Below are 19,953 nucleotides of genomic sequence, written 5' to 3'. Positions count from 1 at the left end.
TCAAATATCCTCGCAGCCTTGGGTGAAGAAATTCTCGACTCGCGCCACGGTCGCTTCAAGCAACGGAGGAAATAAGGAAATCGGCGCATGGGGGTGACACCGAGATAGCGCGAAATCGCCAAAGCGGACCGGGTTATGCACGCCGCTGGCCGCGCCTGTCAAACCATCGGACAGTTGCATTCGTCGCGCGAAATCATACTGTCTTCAAGCACTGCCCTGGCCTTCGCTTCGAAACAACAACAAAAACAAAAAAAATAATAAAAAACGGCGCGCTTGCTTTTGTCGTTCGGCCTGCTTCGGGTCTGCGGTTGACGTGAACAGCGCATCCGAAATTTCGCAGCGAAAACAATGCTGGCTACTCGTTACGACCAGGCATTCTCAAACACACGAATCACGCAGAGAAAAACACCGTCCACAGACTCCACACGAACGTTCTTGCCAGCACCACGCCGCAAACAACGTTTCGCGTCGGGAAACGCGCTGCCCGCGCGGCGGAGTGCAACCTCAAATATGGCGTCGCCGCCGCCGCGCAGGTAGCGCCGCCGCGCGGTCCAAGGCCCTGTGAATACACCCTATAGGTAACTGGGGATGTGTAAGGATGGGAGGTGTAAGACTGGTCTTACCGGCACTCTAATTTCATCTTTTTTAACACGAAAGTGTTTTATGCCGGGGTCAACCAAGATCTGACTGACGTCATATCCGTCACGGAAACGACATCGCCAGAAAAACTTCTATTGACGCGGCTGCGGCTCCATTTGAACCCCGAACTTTTTCGACGCAACGGGAGGTAGCAAACGCCCTTCCGACTGCGCTATGAACAGACGCGTATACAGGACGACAAAAGCGCCCTATATCCTTCGCTTCAGATGGTACTGCCGTCTAGGAGAGGCGAAGCGAAGTAGTGCATCATGGCGCTAATGAGCGACGACAGTTGGCGCCTCGGTGCCAGCGCCAACGTGTACGGGGAAAGCGCAGCGTAACCTGCGGAGAAGCCTGCACTCTTAGCGAAAAAGGACTAACGGGGTATCGGCGTTATTGATTTCTGGCTGGGGTGTCGGTGTCGAAGAATGCGTTTTTATTTCAAATATAACAAGAGCCAAATTTTCTTAATGTTTACCAACTTTAACAATTTTGGACAAATAGCCTCGGGCGAAACAAACAAGTAGTAGTAGTAGTAGTAGTAGTAGTAACTTTATTTGAGCACGAGGCGTTTTCAGACGCCAGACGGAGCGGTTCCCAGGTCGCGGGAACCGTATTGGGCCAGCAGCTCCTGGCCCCTGGCCGTCACCGCGAGCTGGGTCGGCAGGGCGGGGCTGGACCGCAAGGTCTCCCATCCCTTGTGGAGTGGGGTAAGGGGGGTGGAGGAAGGGTGGGGGGGTATAGGGGCCTTGAGTTCAGTGCACTCCGTCAGTATGTGTGCGGGCGTGCCGCTGTTTGTTTTACAGAAGGGGCAGCGGTCCCCCTCGTGTTCAGGGTAAAATGTATGCAACAGGACGGGGTGGGCTAGTGACCCCGCCTGGATGCGCCTGAGTATTGTCTGTTGCTCCCTGGTCAGGGTGCGGTGTGGCTCGGGGAGGGTACGCCGCTCGTCTTTGTATTCGTTCGTAATTTCTTTATATGTGAGTGCCGGAGTTTGGGTGTCCGTGTCCTGCCCTGCCCGGAGGGTCATTGCTCGGGCGTGGTAGTCAGCGATGACGTTGCCGGCTACCTTTGTATGGTCAGGCACCCATGCGAGCTCTATGGCTCGGCCCGGTGCCCTCTTTTTCGACAGTATTGTGGCTGCCTCTGAGGAGATCACCCCCTTTCTGAAACCGCTGTAGGCTCTCTTTGAGTCAGTGACCCCCACCCCGACGCCCGGTTGAACGAGCGCCACGGTTATGGCCACTTCCTCCGCTGTCGTGGGCTCCTTAGTCTTTACCGCCGCGCTGTTGATCAGTCGTTCTGCATCGGTGACCACCACCGCTGCGCGATTGCTTCCTTTCACAAGAGAGGCGTCTACGTAGAGCACTCCATTTTCTTGTAGTTGCTGGGACACTGCTTTAGCTCGAGCCTGCCTCCTACCGTCGTCCTTGCCCGGGGCCATGTTCCGGTGTAGGGGCTTGGTCATTAAGGTCCTCGTCCATTCTGTTGGTATGGTGGTCTTGATTGTTGCCTGTTCTTTGCGCCATCCTATCTTGTCCAGCACCGCGCGGCCGGGAATTGTCTGGCTCAGGCGGAGACGCTGGCTGGATAGGTGGGCCTCGATGAGCTCATCAACCGTGTTATGTACGCCCATGGCTTGTAAGCGCTGGGTTGACGTGTATATCGGTAAGCCGAGGGCCTGCTTAGTGGCCTTTCGGATGATGGTGTCGAAAAGATCCAGAAACAAACAAAAGGGCGTCCCCTCACCTTGCTGCATGGGGAGTGGCTGTGGCTGCACGTTTTTATTTCTCTTTGTGGACAGTTCACAGTGAGTTCATACGTACACACAACAAGGCTTTCAAAGGAAAGGGGTAAAAATGTTTGAGGCTGACAACGCTGCGAGCGCTTGGCTACCAGGGAGGGAGCAATGAAAATGAAAAACAAATGAAGGAAGCTTTCGGAAGCTTTGATTGATTTATTGATTGGATGTTTATTAGCATTTGAAGCATTTGAAGCATTAGCACTATTCGAAGGAAGCTGCGCCTGCTACTGTGAAATTCATGTGAAAGGCAGGTGTGACGGGTGGGTGCGGTTAGGACTGCAGGACGATAATGTTTCGTGCACGAGTTCCCCGAAAGCCAAACAATTTTGGGAGGGGGGCAACTTACTGCCAGTTTATGTTCGCCTAAAGTCGCTTCATCTGCTTTAGCTAAATAGCGACTGCGATTGATGTGCCGACGCGCCCTGCTATTGGCTGATGCCTTAGTTCCTGTTCCGGTTTCCAAAAATTTCCGGTTCTGGCTTGCGTTTTCAGTTTCCGTCCGCCATGATCGATCAAGCTGTTTTGCTTGATCTGTCTAGCCCACGTGTTTTCTGTGTGCTCACTGTTCTGTGTGTGCGCTAGCCGCACATTCTGAATTGCAACGGTCGCTTGTGATGGTGGGACTCTTTTGAAGAGGATATATGGTCTTGTGGATAGGCTACCCGCCACGGAGTGCATTGCACTGCAAGATGACGGAATGCTGCGCGTTTAACTGCACGACACAGTCGGGCAAAGCCAAGGCGTTGTTTGACGCGCCGTTCGACATGCGCAACGCCAAACGCAGAAACGTTTAGCTCCACAGGGTAGGAAGAAATGACTTCCAGCCTACCAAGTCGAGTAAACTATGCGAGGTGAGGTTCTACTTTACCGCAACACTCTGCTGCTGCGGCACGGGCGTAACACCGCTAGATCGTCGTGTTAAACGCGACAGCATTCGCGACAGAAACGCCGTGCCTTAAAAAATGCTCTCGGGGAAACCTCTAGTGTCGAGCATTTGGCTATCACTTGCTAATATTATTTTGATTATTTTGGGCGCCTGGGGATCTTCAACGTGCGTCGAAATCTCGACACACGGACGTTTTGAATTTTTGCCTGCATCGGAAAAGCAGCCACCGTGGCCTGTATCGGTCCTTGGGCTCAGCAGCACAACACCTTACTTAACCCCTGAGCCACCGTGCTGCGTTCAATTTTGAAAGGCGTTCAAATAGCTTCGAATGAGAGGGAAGGCAGTCTAGTAGTACAAGTTTTGGCAAAGAATCGCCTCAACGCTTTTAATTCAGATTCCTAGTAAACTTCGTAATCTGCTGCCAATCTGTGTCACTTTAAACATCGACAGATCCCTCTACCCGTTTACATAACGGGTCATTCCGTTCACTTGCTGTGATTTTCTGCAGGCTGGCCTTTTAACTGCATTGGTAGCTTCACAGCGACTTCTTTTTGTGGTGTAATGTGTACCTGTTTCTTTAACACACCTGCTATGCAGTCTCACTTCACACAGGACCAGTTTGAGCCAAGCATCCTCTGGAAGTTCGGCATAAAGAAGCTAAGGAGTACTGCTGTTCCATCGGTATTCAGCCACAGGCCAGAAAAGTCATCACCCAAGCTGCCGCACCGTAGAAGTTGTGCTGCAGGTGGAAACGCTGAAAGTGAGGGCTGGCTTATTTAACAAAAGGTTATGTCCGATGTTATAAAAGCTAAATGTAGATTCCCATTCATGCCTATGCATACCCATAAACACAAAAAATCAAATTTTCAGCAACTGGAATCGAGCAAGGACATTCTCTACCGATATGTCCACTTGCTACAGCTGAGTGCTCACCGTCTGGTCAATGTTCGCAGCTACAAGATGAGCGGGACGTTACAAAAAACCCTGTGTTTGCTGAGTCTTTTTGCAAAGGTTTTTGAAATTGCTTTATTTAGGCATTAATCTTTCTTTTTTATACGTCAAGTAACAGATGCTCAGCATGTATTTCTAGAAGGCTGATCGGTTGAAACCAACTTGACAACGTTTGTTTAATGCACTGGCTGTATCATCGCCTATCACGGCCAGGTTGATGTTATGCACTTTGATCTGTCTAAGGCTTTTGACTCGGTGGATCAAAATCTTCTACTTCAAAAGCTGCTGCAATATGGTGTTTGCAGCAACCTTTGCATGTTAATCCGTGACTCTCTAAATGGTTGACCAAACCGACCGAACGTAGGTGTCGTGTTGTCTAAACCCTTTTTTTCCAAAACAGGAGTCCCTCAAAGATCCATTTTGGGTCCATTTTTGTTCAATGTTTGTATTAACGACCTCGCTTGTTCAGTACGCATTAACCATATGCTTCTCTACGCGGATGGCATCAAGCTGTTTGGAAAAGTTTACTCTCGTGATGACTGTGACAGTCCGACATTTGCAGCGTAATCAGTACCTTGTTAACAAGTTATTAATAAATCCGACCAAAACACATGTAATGAGTCTAACCAGGAAATGCACAAGTGTGTTAGATGATTACACGTTAGATCAATGCATCCTGAGAAGGATTCATCGGTGTCATGACCTAGGGCTTTTTGTCAATTCAGCACTACGTTTTCATGTCCCCATTTAAAAGCTTGTTAAAAAGGCATACAGTCAGTTAGGAGTAAGATCAAGCATCACACGTCCTTTTCATAACGTGTCATGACTCAACCGTTTGTTTTTATCTTTACTCATGGCGAAACTTCATTTTGGGTCGATCCTATGGAAAAACCTGTATGCAAGCCAGGCTGCGAAGATTGAAGATTTTCGACGTTTGTTAGAATTGTTTATGATAGGCATTTTGATCGGAGAGCGTATTACCACAATCATAACATGTTGGATAAATTTCACTTGGTCACACTGTCCAAGGGAAGGAAGTATGCAGAGTTTATATTTCTATTTAAATATTTGTATCGTGTGACTGACACTTGTGGGTACTTTATTCTGACACTTGTGACACTTACTGGCACTTGTGGGTACCTTATAAGCTATTTCGAGAATTAAATGTGTTGGGAACAAAGTTTGTTCTCCTATGCAACGACTGTTTTATTTTTATAATGATGTGAGGTCAAATGATGTTGATGTTTTTAGCAATATGTCGGCATTGAAACTAGGTCTTGTGAAGTTATAGTCTGATGTGTTCATATTCATGTGTCTTCTCTTTTGAAGGGTAATTTCTTTTATTTATATTTATAAAGGAGCGGTTGATGGTCAGTGCTCAGGTTTTGGTTTTGGCATTCAGCTGAGCGACTGTGAAGCTGCTAGTTGTTTCAGTTTTGCCTGTGGTGACCTCTTTTCAACTGATGCATTGTTCATGCACCTACTAAATTGTATAGTTGCTCGATTCAGCCTTCTGCATATTGTCTAATACTGCCACTTGTGCTCCTTATCATTTGCTTTTCGCTTATTCATTACTGTCTAATACTTAAGAGCGAGTGCATTTTCAGTTTGCTGTTTATTTCATGCATGTTTTTAAACAAGCCCGAATGGTATGTGTAAAAAGGTTATACTGAGGTGATGGCCTTTGTCCCCCACTGTTTACCTGTGCCTTTTCGCAATACTTTCGGAACGGCTACATGCAACGATTAGGATGGAGCTTTGAGCAAACCTGGATAACGTCTCTAAATATCTGGCTTTGAGCTACCCCATTGCAGCTGGGTTTGTTTTCTTTGGTTTTGTTACGATGCTTTTTTGAAAAAGTTGAATTGTCAGCTGGCAGTTGTTGAGATGTACAGATGTTTAATAGGACTGAATGCTGTATCTAACAAATTTAGCTCTAACGTAGCGTCCTCTTCTTTCCCGATTTTTAACTCAAATCTAGAGCTTGCAGCTGTTAAGATGAGGAGATTTTTTAACTGAGTTTGATTGTTTGCACCTGTTTGTCTTCCCACGATTCAATGAGCAGTGTTTTGATGTTAAACGATTCTTTGTGTGTTCTTTCAGTTATGTCATGTGCCTTTTCACATTTTCAAATGTTTATTGTAAAATGTTTATTTGAAGGCAAATAATGCTGAACCCTGGACTCCCCACGGTTTCTGAAATTTCGCCGAACTGTACACCAATAAAGAAGATTTTAAACACGTCACGTGAGATTCTACCAGATTACTTCCAGAATATATTAACTTGAAGGGAGTACATTTCTTGCGTCGAACTAAGATAGTATCGTTACACCAATAGATTCACAGCTACAGTGCCATGCATGTCATTTGTGGCACCGGATTACTTTATATGAAACCTTGCTTTATCTTCATTATTGCCATGCATGTGCCATGCATGGCACATGCATGGCACTGACATGCATGACAGTGCCATGCATGTCATTTGTGGCACCGGATTACTTTATATGAAACCTTGCTTTATCTTCATTCCATTATTTGGGCATGACTCGAAAAGTGCTTGACTTTGACAAAACCTCTTTCTCTAATGTTCAAGCTAACAGCATGCTGCATACAAAATATCGCCTTTGAAAGATACATCCGCCAGATCCCTCGGAAAATTACAAAAAAATACAAAATACGAAATTGCAATGCAGCTCCCACTGAACAAACTGCATGGATTAAACACGGAAGTATGTCAATAAAGTTATACCCACATTTCCTACGCGGAATTTCAGGAAATAACGAAAATCCCTGAAGTGAGGCTTTATTCTATTCTATATAAGATGAAAGAAAAAATACTTCAACAGAATTATTCTATAAACTTCTAGCATTGCTGCCTCAGAAAACGGGCTTGATTTTATTTGAAACTAATAAACTGCAAGCATTAAGGCTTTATTTCATGTTTGAAGTAGTTCTGGGGAGGAGATCTTGCGGGTAGAAAGATGTTTGAGAGGTACTGAGCAGCGCTCTATTCTGGGAAAAAATACATTTGTTTTGGAGCAGCTTAGTACGCTTTTCTACCTTTGCGACTAAGAAGCGTCCGTGTGGAGTAATTACCAATTATCTACTTCGGTGTCATAATAGTACAACATTGCGGTACATAAGCATTCCGGTAACGCAACTTTTCAAGGCTGCATTCGTAAATGTGACAGTACGCACCTTAACTACTTTATTAAAACGGGCTCAAGAACTGAAACCCTTCCCGTTCCACCGAGGTATAACGGGTAAATTAAATAAATTGAAAATGGATGTATGGATTTAAAATTAAAAAAACGTAAAGAGGTAATTAAACAAGATAATTACGCAGAAAATGACTTACTAAAGAACAATGGTAAATACAAAAGATCTAAAGGCTATTATCGCGTTATTTGCCGCTGACTTTGTTTCGGCGTGTGAGTGAAATCGTGACAAAATATTTGAGGGTTTAATATTCTTGAATATTAGCGTTAACGAGTATTGTCATTTCTTCTAAAGTTTTTAATGTTTTTGTATGTTTTATTAGCTCCTGTTTCCTTCTTACGAGATAATTTCTATGGATATCAAGAAGTTGTTCTCTGTGTTTGTTATTGGGCAGTCGTGTAAATAGTGATCAAAACTATCTTCTTGCAGGTTACATTTACATATGTTATTATTTGCAATGGCGAACCTATGAAAATAAAACGGAAATCTACCGTTTCCAGTGATAAACTGTGAGGCGTAATAATTGGTGGGAAAGTGGTCCGGAATTTTGTAAATATTCTTTATTGATTGGAATGTGTAGCTTTCATTTCCTTCTTGTTGCCACTCAACATTCCAATGTTTTCTTAGGTAAATATTGAGCTGTTTTTGATAAATTGTAGTGAAATAGGCCAGCCTATTTTTTCGCCATATTTTTCTGCTTTTTTAGCCATTTCGTCCGCTATTTCGTTACCGACATTGCCACTGTGACCTTCAATGTAAGTTAAAGTTATTTTGACCTGTTTTGCTATTTTGTTTAGCATTCCTTTAACTCTTAATATATTTGGATACCGATTATTTGGATTGCTAATTGCTTTTAGGGTTGATAGGCTATCAGTATGCAACTGTACGTTACCTTTGAAGCTAGTTTGGAGGTATTCAAGTGCTTTTAAAATCGCGATTCCTTCTCCCTCAAAGTTATTGCTGTACTCCGGAAGTTTTTATTGTTTGGTTTCTACTATTTTGCCGGATTTGTCTAGAATTATAAAAGCTGCTCCTATGTGGGTTTTATCTTGCGAGCCGTCTGTAAATACTACAAAGTCTGTCTGCGAAATTGGTTGGGCAAGATAGGCAAAAGATATCTTATCTGCTGGATGCAGCTGCCATGTATCTACTTGGTTACTTATTTGGTCTCCCGTAAAAGCGTGGTTTTTCCAGATGAACATTTTTCCGGCGAAAAGTATGTTAAATGTTTCGATGTCCGGATTGGATACTGTTTTAAATGCTTTGGTAACTTTAAGGAGGCTTGTTCTTTGAATACTTCTTAGTTTTTTTCGTATTAGTACCTGTTTTTTATACCAAATTGGAGCGGCATAAAGTATGATTCTTTCTATAGCTCTGATATAAATTTGTTGTAGGTGTTTGCTGGTAAGCCCCCAGTTGTATGCTGTAAATTTTCCTAGGCTGTTTATTATTTGGATTACTTTTTCCTTTACATAGTTAATATGAGGGATAAAACTGATCTTGTTGTCTATATAGACGCCTAATATTTTAATTTCTTTACAGAATTTAAGATTTTTGTTTCCTAGTTTGATAATTGGATGTCTTTTAATGTACTTGTCCCCTATTACAGTGAAGTTTGATTTTGTTGTGTTAAATGTAAGTTCTTTGTCTATTCCCCAGTTTTCTACTATTTTGAGCGCTTCGGTTGCCTTTTGTTCGATAATATTTCTTGAATTGCCTCTTATTACTAAGGTTATGTCGTCGGCAAAAGCCTGGATATATACATCGCTAGGAATTTTGCTGTTTAGGAGATCTAAAATTGTTATGTTCCAGAGTAATGGACTTAAAGGTGACCCCTGCGGAGAGCCTGACTTAAGATAGAGTTGAATTCTTGATTTCTCCATGTTATATATAAGTTTTTTATTTTTAAAGAAGTTATGAGTCGAAATGATTAGATTTTTCGGACACCCTGATTTTTTTAGAAAGTTTACAATGACAGATGATTTGATATAGCTAAATGCGTTTTTTATGTCTAAAGAAATGACAACACATACCGCTTTATCTAATCTTGCTTGATCAATTTTCTTTTTTAACTCGTTTACGGCGATGGTTGCCGAACTGTTATGGGTAAATCCGAACTGTTTTGTACTATGGAGTTCTTTCTTGGTTAAGAAGTAATATGTTCTGTCTTTAATTATTTTTTCAAGTATTTTTCCTAGTATATAGTTGACCGCTATGGGTCTATATTTGTTGGCTCCTTGGTTATCTCCTGATTTGGTATTAGGATTACATTTGATTCCTTCCACCGTGATGGAATGTATCCTGTTTTGATACATGCATTGTAAAGATCAAGAAAGAATAATTTTTGGTAATTATATAGACATTGCACAAACGTGGCTCGTAGGCCATCTGGTCCAGGAGCTAAATTTCTGCGTAATTCAGAAATGACTGCGTTAATTTCATTTTCAGTAATAACAGCTTCATCGCTATCGCTTTCAAGGAGAAGAATTTGTTCTTCGTCACACACCTTTTTGACATCGTATAACTTTCTTAATATATGCTCAACTGTTTCTCGGTTGATTTTGTTTTTCCTCCACTTTCTTTTTCTAAGCTTGAAATGATGATTGGTTGGTTTACTGTTCCTCTGGCTAATTTATACGGTAAAGTGAATGGATTTTTATGAACTTGTGAACAAAGTTGTTCCCAACTTTTTCTTTTTGCCGTGGCTAAGTTATCATTGTAAGCTTTCTGTTCATTATAGTACTCGCGCTTAAATTGTTCCCTGATTTCTCTTAGCGATTTTTGATACCTCCTTGTTAGTGCTCTTACTCGCTTTCTCTCGATTTCAAGTTCAACTGTCCACCACGGTTTTGGTTGTGTGTGGGATGGTTTAACTTTTTTGCTATGTTTACTTACTAATTTTTCTATTTTATCATACAATGTGTTCACAGCATTTTCGATTTCTTCTGTTGTTTTAATCCCGTTTCTAGCGGTTTTGAACCAAGAGTCCTTTTTTAAATCTTCTAGGACATGTTTCTCACCTTTCAGGGTAAGACGATACTTGGGTTTGTTAAAGATATCGTATAAAAGCAAACTAATAAATTTGTGGGCACTGCGCAAACTAATAAATTTGTGGGCGCTGCGGTTGTATTATTCGAGTACTACCCAGTGAATAACTTCTGGTAATAACGCTTGCCCTAAAATGGTTACGTCGATCCAACTCCTACCTATACTGTTTTCGAATGTCGGGGGTGAGTTAGGGCTATTAATAACAGAAATGTCGTGCCTAAGAGAAAGTTAAAGTAAGTCGTCACCCCTTGTGTCGGTTATATCTCCTCCCCATACTCTGTGTGTAGCATTGAAGTCACCCAGTAGTACTACATGGTCTGTATAAAAATCTTGAAAGAAGAGTTCTAATCGGTTTAACGTGTTTTCGAAATGGTCTCTGGGAGGGGCGTAGCAATTAATTGTAATAAATTCCTTTCCTTCCCAGTTTACCTTCGCCGCAATTATTTTTTGGTCGATTATGAGAGGGAATATTTTTACATCTGGAGAATGATTTACTAAAGCGACTTTCGGGTTATTTTTGTGTGCTATGACTTAATGTCGGATGGGAAAACCTATAACCTTTCATTTAACATGATAAGGTTCCTGTATTGCTGAGATGTGATTATATTTTCGTTATGGTAGAAACTTAACGCCTCGTTCCCTTTGGCACACTTTGCCAAATTAACTTGCTGTGGGTAACTCCGAGTGCAAAAGATTTTGTTAGAAAGGCACACTGCGAACAAACACAAAAAATACTCGGGAAGGGTGCACGCCAGCATAAAACTGAAGTCCCCTCATCGCAACCGATCAAGGGGCTTCACATAAAAGCAAATCCGTCGAGGCAGCTTTAGCTAATTTTGATTACCTTTATCTAAACTTAATCCAAAGATGGAGGCACTTAAACGTCAGACACTGAATGCGAGGCGCGCTAGCCTGAATCGGAGAGCCAGCAAACCATGCTCACTGCCGCGCTCCACGGCACGCGTATCTAAAGTCCCTTCATCGGCTTTTCACCGGGTATATTCGGCGTTTGACTTCCATTTTTGTGTGGTATGGCATGAATAATAATGTTATTGCTGTATTCTGCAGCGAAACGTTAGTGAAGCAGCTTCGTACTACTACGCAGGCAGTGCGCGCGACGCTGCCTATGTGCCAGGCGGGCGTGCAGCTGCCGCGAGTTAGGAAGTTCAAGGTGGACAGCGCTAGCAGATGACGCGAGAGGAGCGGGAGAGGGGCGGAGAGGAGGAACTTGTCGCTACTTGGCTGAACGCCCATCAAGGGACTGTAGGTTCGCCGTGGCGGCCACTAGCAGGACCGGAACTGTAAAAGGGGCTATTAGATACCACTGTATTGGGAAAAAAAAACTCGCCGTGAGGTACAGAAAGATACTACGGTTCTGTTACGGGCTTTTATTACGGTGGTCAGACCGCGCCTTCGAGGAAAACTTCATTTTGACGTTCTGCTGTGGTCCGGCAGATTACAAGTTTGGGTTCGCAAAATATGAAGAAAAATGACGTATTCACCCAATTTACATCAGAGTTTAACCGTTATTGTGTAGTATTATTGTGGACGCAGTAGCGGCTACGAGGCTGCAACTATTTTTGCCCTACTCAGCCTCGCAGTGTACGCGTACTTTGCAGATCCAGCGTTTTGCCACACTTTTTTTGAAATTTTTCTGCTTAAAATATCACATTTTCATTTAAAAGTTAATAGTTCTGCGAGTAATTCTCGTATCCTCACAGCACCGTGTTGTTATTTTAGTGCTCGTATGTATGCCTAAAACGTTAGAGCCCTTCAACAGCCTCGAACACGTGTTAACGATGTTTTATGGCATTTCTGGCTATAAATGTATTAAAATTGCAATTTGAAAAGAAAAAAAAATTTTAGCGGTTGGTTTCTTTTTGGTACGCTGCTCCTGCTGGGGCGGGTATTTATGCCGTTGGGCCGCTCGTTTGAAGAAAAATTGCGTGTTTACTATTTTAGGGTTAAGTAAAAAATTAGGTAAATATTGACCGAAACAAATAAAAATTAGGTCGTCGTCGGCAGTAACGCACAGCGAATCGACTGGCGTTGGTTTTTAAAAAAACAGACAGTCTGACGCTCGCGAACTTGGAAAAGCCGCCGCCGCCGCAGCTCACCCTCCGCACGTCCGTCCCCGCTGGCCGCCGAACAAGTAGAAATAAGTTGGAGGGCCCCCGCCAGGGAAGCGACAGCAACGTTGCGGGAGCAAAGGGGGCTGTTAGTCTTTCCGTGGGACCCATTCGCTTCGAGGGTCCAACGTTTGGTCCCTTCATTTTGCACACGCATCTAATCTTGGCGCTTTTGGTCTTTAGGGGACTATATGTTCTACGCCAGGCGTAAATGCCACATTAACATACAAATATATAGCGCAGAAGACGAGAGACACACACAAGTAGACACACACGGCGCTAACTTCCAATACCTTTATTGAAAACGAAAACACACATATATAGGCAAGAATGCCGTGACGTCACACACATGCGTACATCAGCGCGAACGCATGTAGGCAATCACTTTTTCTGATAATTTGATAGAAGTCGAACTTACACAAGAGCTTCCTAACCTGGTTATCTTTTCCGCCTCAATAATTTCACGTGTACACTTGTCCTTACTCTTACCAATAATGACACATTTATCAAGGAATGGTTTGCAATCTGTACATGCGTTACAGTGCATAACAAGTAATCCATCTTGTTCATTTTTCTTTTTTAAATTGCGATTGTGCTCACGAAGGCGATCATTTAGACAACGACCGGTTTGACCAACATAGTGTTTACCACAAAAGAGGGGAATCTGGTAGACAACACTATCTATACATTCAACGAACGAAGTTTGGTGTTTCTTTTTACAATTATGAGAAATCTGCCTATCACCCTTATTTATCTTACAAAGCCTATTCAACTTCTCGGGGGCTGAAAATACAACTGGCACTTCAAAACGATTCGCAATCCGTTTCAAATTGTGGGATACAGTATGTTGGTACGGCATAACTACCATTTTTTTCTTATTTTGACCAGGATCAGCGACACAGGGATGGTCTACAGATTTTAGGTTCCTTAACAAGCCTTCAGCAACAGAAACTTGAAGATGGCCGGGATATCCTGCGAGCAAAAGCCTTTTGCACTGTTGAAGAAGACTATCCGACATCAAGTGCTGACAGGACTTACGAAGGGCATTAAGCAAGCATAGGTTGGCAATGGCTCTTTTGACTAATTTAGAGTGGGCGGAACTGAAGGCAAGAAGCGGTTTATTACTGCGTGGTTCATAAACCCAATAAGTATGCACAGGGTGAAAGGTGAGGCTTATATCCAGAAATCTAAGCTTATTGTTAGTAGGCATTTCATGCGTTAGAACGAGCGGGTTGAACCTTTGTCTGAGCACACTGAGTGTGCTAAAAGTCTGGGATTCAAAGGAAGCCTGGTCACAATCAATAAAAAACAAAAAGTCATAAACGTATCTGAATGCTCTCACAACCCCCCTTTTAACTAGGGTATCCTTAACGGACGTATCCAGTTTGGCTAAAAAATGTCACTTAGGATTGGCGCAATACACGAACCGATACAAATACCCTCTTTTTGAAGATAGGTTTATCGTCGTACAAGACAAAAGTAGACCTCAGATAAAAGGATAAAAGTACTAAAAAACTATCAACAGACACACCCACAGAATTCTGGAAAGCCACGCAACCAAACAAGTCAATGAAATCTACAGATTTTAGTAAAATGTCAAGTGGCAAAGAATAATAAAGATATTTTATATCTACAGAGAAAGCCAGAAGGTTATCACTGTTACCAGATTGTACAAACTGGAGCATCTCGTTAGAGTTTTTAACCAAGTATGGGTCCTCAAATTTAAGAAGACTAAGCTTACTCTGCAGAAACTGAGAAAGCTGTCCTTTGCAGGTGCCACGTTCAGACACAATACGTCTAAAAGGGTTATCCGGTTTATGTGTTTTCGCATTGAAAAAAAACCTGAAGAAAGTCTTTTTTAGCAACAGAAATGTCCTTCGAAAGATGGCTGAGAATGCTCTGTTTACATAACTTCATCGCATGTCTCTTAACTTTTGCTGTTTACATCATCGTGGCGTGCAAACACGGAAGACACCGCTTGACCCGATTTACAGTTATAGAGCTTGGATGATAAAATAGCAAAACCACCTTCTTTATCCGCAGGAAGCACGGTGAGGTCACGCTCTTCAAGGAAGGTCCCTCGATCGGCTGACTGGATGGGGCAGGTTTAGTGCGGGACAAGACGTCGACACCTTCACAAACACAACGTTCTTTCTCACTGATTGGAGCATTCCGCGAAATATCGTGCACAAACGTGAGAAGCTGAGGTGGTGAGCGCTTTGGTAGAACAGCGAATTTAGGCCCTAAGGAAAGCACACGAGTAACATCAGGCGGCAAGTCCAAAGGTTCCGGGGCATGGATTTGTTGCTCTGCTGTTTGCGGTTTTACCTTGACACTGTTTCGTAGATAGGTCAGTTGTAGGGTCCAGATGAACTCAGTAGTTCGAGCAGCCAGCAGATGATATTCCCGGAGATATCATGCCACAGTTGTTCAATGACATGCCACAGTTCTCTTCTTTTCTCCCATTTTGGCTAAGAGTGTGTAAGGCAAAGACCACGGAGTAAGATCGACGCCGAGTTACGAATGTCGCGCTGGTGGCACGGTCCGGAGCTCTTTTCGCAGCAGCGGACCGTGTGTTCACCAAACGATTCGCTGACAACCCCTTTGGTTTATTTCGCGCGGACGGTAAGCGAGCGCCTGTGGTCACAGTCGGATTTACGCAATGCTCCGGCACTTTCAATCCAGTGCCTAACATTGATGCTTGTAACAGTGCCATACCGACAAAACATAAATAGCAATGTGCAAGTTCTTATTGATGCCCAATAAACATTCAACTACCCCTGCAAGGCACAGTTCACTTTCGCGTTTTACCGGTTCCTATGGAAGAGGGATCAACCACATTGTTTTCGCATGTGTGCCTAGTCACCATTTTAATCTCTTTTTCCCAGGCATTAAGAACAGACGCATAATGTCCACGGAACTTCAGCAAGCAACTCAAATAACAGGAGTACAGTTGGCGGGTGCGGGGGATAGAAGCGCTCAGGTCAACCGCTATTGATCGTAGAGGAGGTCGTCGCCTGCGGCAATAACTGTCATCGCGTTGGTCGGAATCGATTACCCCCCGCGGTTTCCCGCAATGCACCTCTATTGTCGTGTCAAGTGGGCCAGGGGAACAAATCACTTGGTTCCCGGCGTGGCCCTTCTGATGCGATTAGAGCACACTCATTCTACGACAATAGGTGTAGTTCTCAAGCCCCCGTGCCCGTGCCTGAAGCATGCGGTTACACGCACTGATCGGTATAATATCACTTCCGCAGCTGCAATGCGAAATAAACAACTACCTCATAGAATCGAGGTTTCAGCTGTATTTGTTACCAGCCTTCATCGTTAATGCTTAAGAAATTGTACTGCCGCATACAAATTTGTGGTTTAGTTGCCCGCCACGATGCTTGCATTGCGAGCGGAAGCTACATGCGAGAACTGCGTCAGGTGTGCACGATTTCGCATCAGTAAACGATATTCGATCGTTCGAATTCATGCGTAACTTTCCTGACAGAGATCCTAATTGGCACATGTTGACATTTGACGTCTTAAGGTTAATTTTAAATTGGTCATGAAAGTCAAGTTTGCTTCACCAACAAGACGGCTTCTCCCTTAACAATGAGGGCTGTTTTATCACAGACTCCAAATAAATGATGGTTATTTTGAAGAAAACGGATGACGCATGTGCTACTCCCAAGGCAGGTTCGGGCGATTGTTCTATGACGTCACAGATTCTTGCTTGCGTGACTGGCAGCCGCCGGACAAAGCCAACGCCGTGAAACACGACTGCGCAATTTTGCTGTTGCTCAAGGCCCGTTTGATCGCATCACTTGAAGGCTAATGGGCAGTTATCGCATTGATAACCGCGTTTTTTGCGCAAGTCCACACAACGTCCTTCCTGCCTATATTACGTCACTGCAGCTCGTCATTAGAGAGTTTTTAAACATTTCTTTTTTTAGATGCCAAGCATTTCTTGCTCGGGGGCATGTCGCGCGCTAATGCCCTGTCCGCAGCGCCTATGATTGTGGCGGGATGCCCCTAGGGATTGGCCAACCAAACAATCCATCACGAGGTAGCTACGCGTTCAACCACCGTCGTCATCTTCCCGTAAGGGAACCGCTAAAGTAGAAGGAGAAGAACACAAAGCTGCGAAAAGGAGGGCGTGTACATTGCTCTCAGCCGGTGCACCAACGTCAACAACCTTAACCTCACCAACGCCGACAGAGACTATCGATTCTACCAGTGAGACGACAACATCGACAAGAACATGATGGACGAGTTTCGGCGCCTGGAAAACCACCGCCTACTCACCGTAACACAACAGTACTTGCGTGCCTTTGCCACCGGTGTGGGCCCGGACGCGAAATTCCCTCTGGCGCTACTAAACACCAGATAACTGAACATAACGGCAACACAATGGAACCACACGGAACCACCATGATGCTTCGCATCCTCATCAGGGTTCCCCACGGAAAGAAGGTGTAATTTTTTATTTAAAAAATTATTTCTTACCTGTAACAAACCTGAGTGGATTCCTAGTTCTGCAGATTCAACACAGCCACATATTGTCAAGGCCCCTTAGAATCAATAGTTTCGCCACGTGCTACTGTGGTGCATGCTGAGCAAGCACAAAATTACAAACCCGCTATCCCCTGTTGTTCCATATTTAGAACGCACCTTGGGTCTTGGATCTTGCTAAAAAAAATGTGGTACGTACTACCAGCGGTCGCCCCCTTTATCAGTCTGCAATTTTAACCTTTGAAGCATAGTTGTTGTCGCCCAACCGGCATTCCTGCCGACATTGGCAGTGATGCCTGTTTGTAACCGTAGTACTTCTCATCGTATTGTAACTCTCGATCATGCAGAAACGAATACCCCCCACACTTTGAACTGACGCATGATTAGAATGCCTTTCGGGCGCAATTCAGACACAAAAACGTTGTACATACAAATTCCGGTTCAACGAATGTCACATTTTTAGTCTTTTTTGCATGCAATGACATCATAGCTCGCTCCCGTATCCGAAAACCTGCTCAATTCGGCGTTATGGTGAAAAACATACGTAAGCAGAAGGCCACGTAGCTCTTGCAAACGGTAGCTTTGGAGACTAAAAAGTCGATGTCTGAAGAAAACGCGCAGTTTACTCCGGTGACTCTTGCCTTCATTCTTTAAACACAATGTGCGCGCCAATCGTGTTTGAAAAGCGAAGATGTAAATAACACCCACAACGATTACCCATGCGATTGATTTGATTTGATTGATTGATTGTAGGGTTTAATGCGCCGACGCAACGCAGGCGATGAGGCGCGCCGTATTGGAGGGCTCCGGATTAATTTTGACCACCTGGAAATCTTTACGTGCACCCAAATCTTGTACACACGGGTATTTTTGCTTCTCGCCGCCATCAGAAAAGTGGCTGCCGCGGCCGGGAATCGAACCCGTGAACTCGTGCTCAGCAACGCAATGCCTTAGCCACTGAGCCACCACGGCGGGTCACCTTAACACATGCGATGTCATTTGAATTAACACACGTGGCTCTGCGAAGATGGAAACCAGAGACAAGTAAAGTGCACTTAAGCACACCCTTTATTACTTCAAAGAGAAATTATTTGTTAAGGTTAAATCAATGCAGGATTGATGAACGGTGGTTGGTTGTGTTTTATTCGTGCAGCACGTGAGTGTAAAGGCTTTTTTATAAAATTAAAGGAACCTCAAACCTGGTGTTAGACGATCTCACTTCTCCGTCTCTGCCGCCGCCGAGGGAGGCAACGAGTTCAGCGGCAAAGAGAGAGAAGTGCGATGCGATGCATTTGTGTCAGCTTCCTTTAATTTTTACTAACCCATAGCGCATGCGCAAGTCGCGCACAAGGCCGCTACACGTGCCTTGGGCGGAGCGCACAGTGGCGCGAGAGGTTGTGGCACTCAGCGTGGCACTCAGCGAGAACGCAGGGGGTAAACGCGCAGGTGTGCTCGGTGAGCACAGAGCGTCTGTCTCCACTGTCTCCGCGTGGGCACATAGCTCAATCGGTATCGGTAAGACAACGGGCCCCAGGCACCACAGGACTGTTCGGCCTAAAACAGGCCGGTGTACTTTGGCCGGTGATTTTCTGTCCGGCCGTTTTCCGGCAGCCATGTTCGGCCCATGTCCAAATGTGGGCCTTTGGGCCGTATACGGCCGTACTCCCATGGCTGTCCAACGGCCAGTGTCCGTCGGCCAGTCGACCGGCTTACGGTCATACGGCCAGATTCTATCCGTAGGGCTCCGGCCATTCCAAAGCCACCCGTGTACGGCCCAAGTACGGCCGAAGTACGGCCGCCGGAGAACAGCCGAGATGCGGTCGTCGGACTCCAGCCGGACTAAAGCTACCGGAAATACGGCCGTGCTACGGGAATTGGAGTTCAGCCACAGTACGTTAACTGTACTGAGGCAGGTCACTGCATGTCGCACAAGCAGATGACTCATTCGCGCAGTGCAGAAGCAGCACAAACCCAGCATTTTGGGTCCAATGCAGCCACATCAAAGTGAGCTCGCGCGCAACCACCAGCCGTCAAGCTTTCAGCGCAGCCTTGCTTAATTACCAGCCTGAGTTGACAGCAAAATTCATTTAGTAAACAGTGCTCACAAATTGTCGTTCCTTTAATTGCTGTGCCTCTTTTACTGCCGAACACCGAAGATATTCAGTTCTTTGTAGAGCTTGAATAGATGTATTGTCCAGGTCCTGATATCCTCCGTGGGGCGGCTTACCTGTAATAAACGGGGAAAGAGGAGGGGGGGGGGGGGGGGGCAGCGGAGGGCCCATACTTTAGTGGGTTGAATTTCAGAGAGATAAATTGCGCCGCTTTTAGGCAATTTCTTTTAGGGAAATATTCCGGAACACTTTCATGCTATGACTACATAAACTATTTTTATAACAGTTGCTTGACAAATTTTGATGTATATAAAACCGGCGTGAATGCCTTTACGAAGCGTTTTGGTTCTCAACAAAACACTCAGGAGCATTTAATATAACTCCTTCACAAAAAAGTATGACCAGTTTTTGCCCATTTTTCTTGCAAAGACACAGGTAGCGTAGTGGTTATCGCACCAGACTTGTGTTCTGGAGGTCGTAGGTTCGGATCCCACCCGGCGTGCATTTTTTCACCACTTTCTTTCTGACTCAAAATATTCTTCATCTATTTCTATGACCTACCGCATGCTCCCTTTGCGCTTTCCTAGGTTTTCTTGACTGCCAACTCCTATTGAGTCCTAATTCAGCGAGCACCTAATTTTATATATGTATATAATTGTACAGCTGC

This window comes from Haemaphysalis longicornis, unplaced genomic scaffold, assembly GCF_048455015.1.
Source record: "Haemaphysalis longicornis isolate Haplotype H1 unplaced genomic scaffold, Haemaphysalis longicornis Haplotype H1 scaffold_11, whole genome shotgun sequence".
In the NCBI taxonomy this organism is placed as follows: domain Eukaryota; kingdom Metazoa; phylum Arthropoda; class Arachnida; order Ixodida; family Ixodidae; genus Haemaphysalis; species Haemaphysalis longicornis.
Note: the sequence above shows the minus strand (reverse complement) of the source record.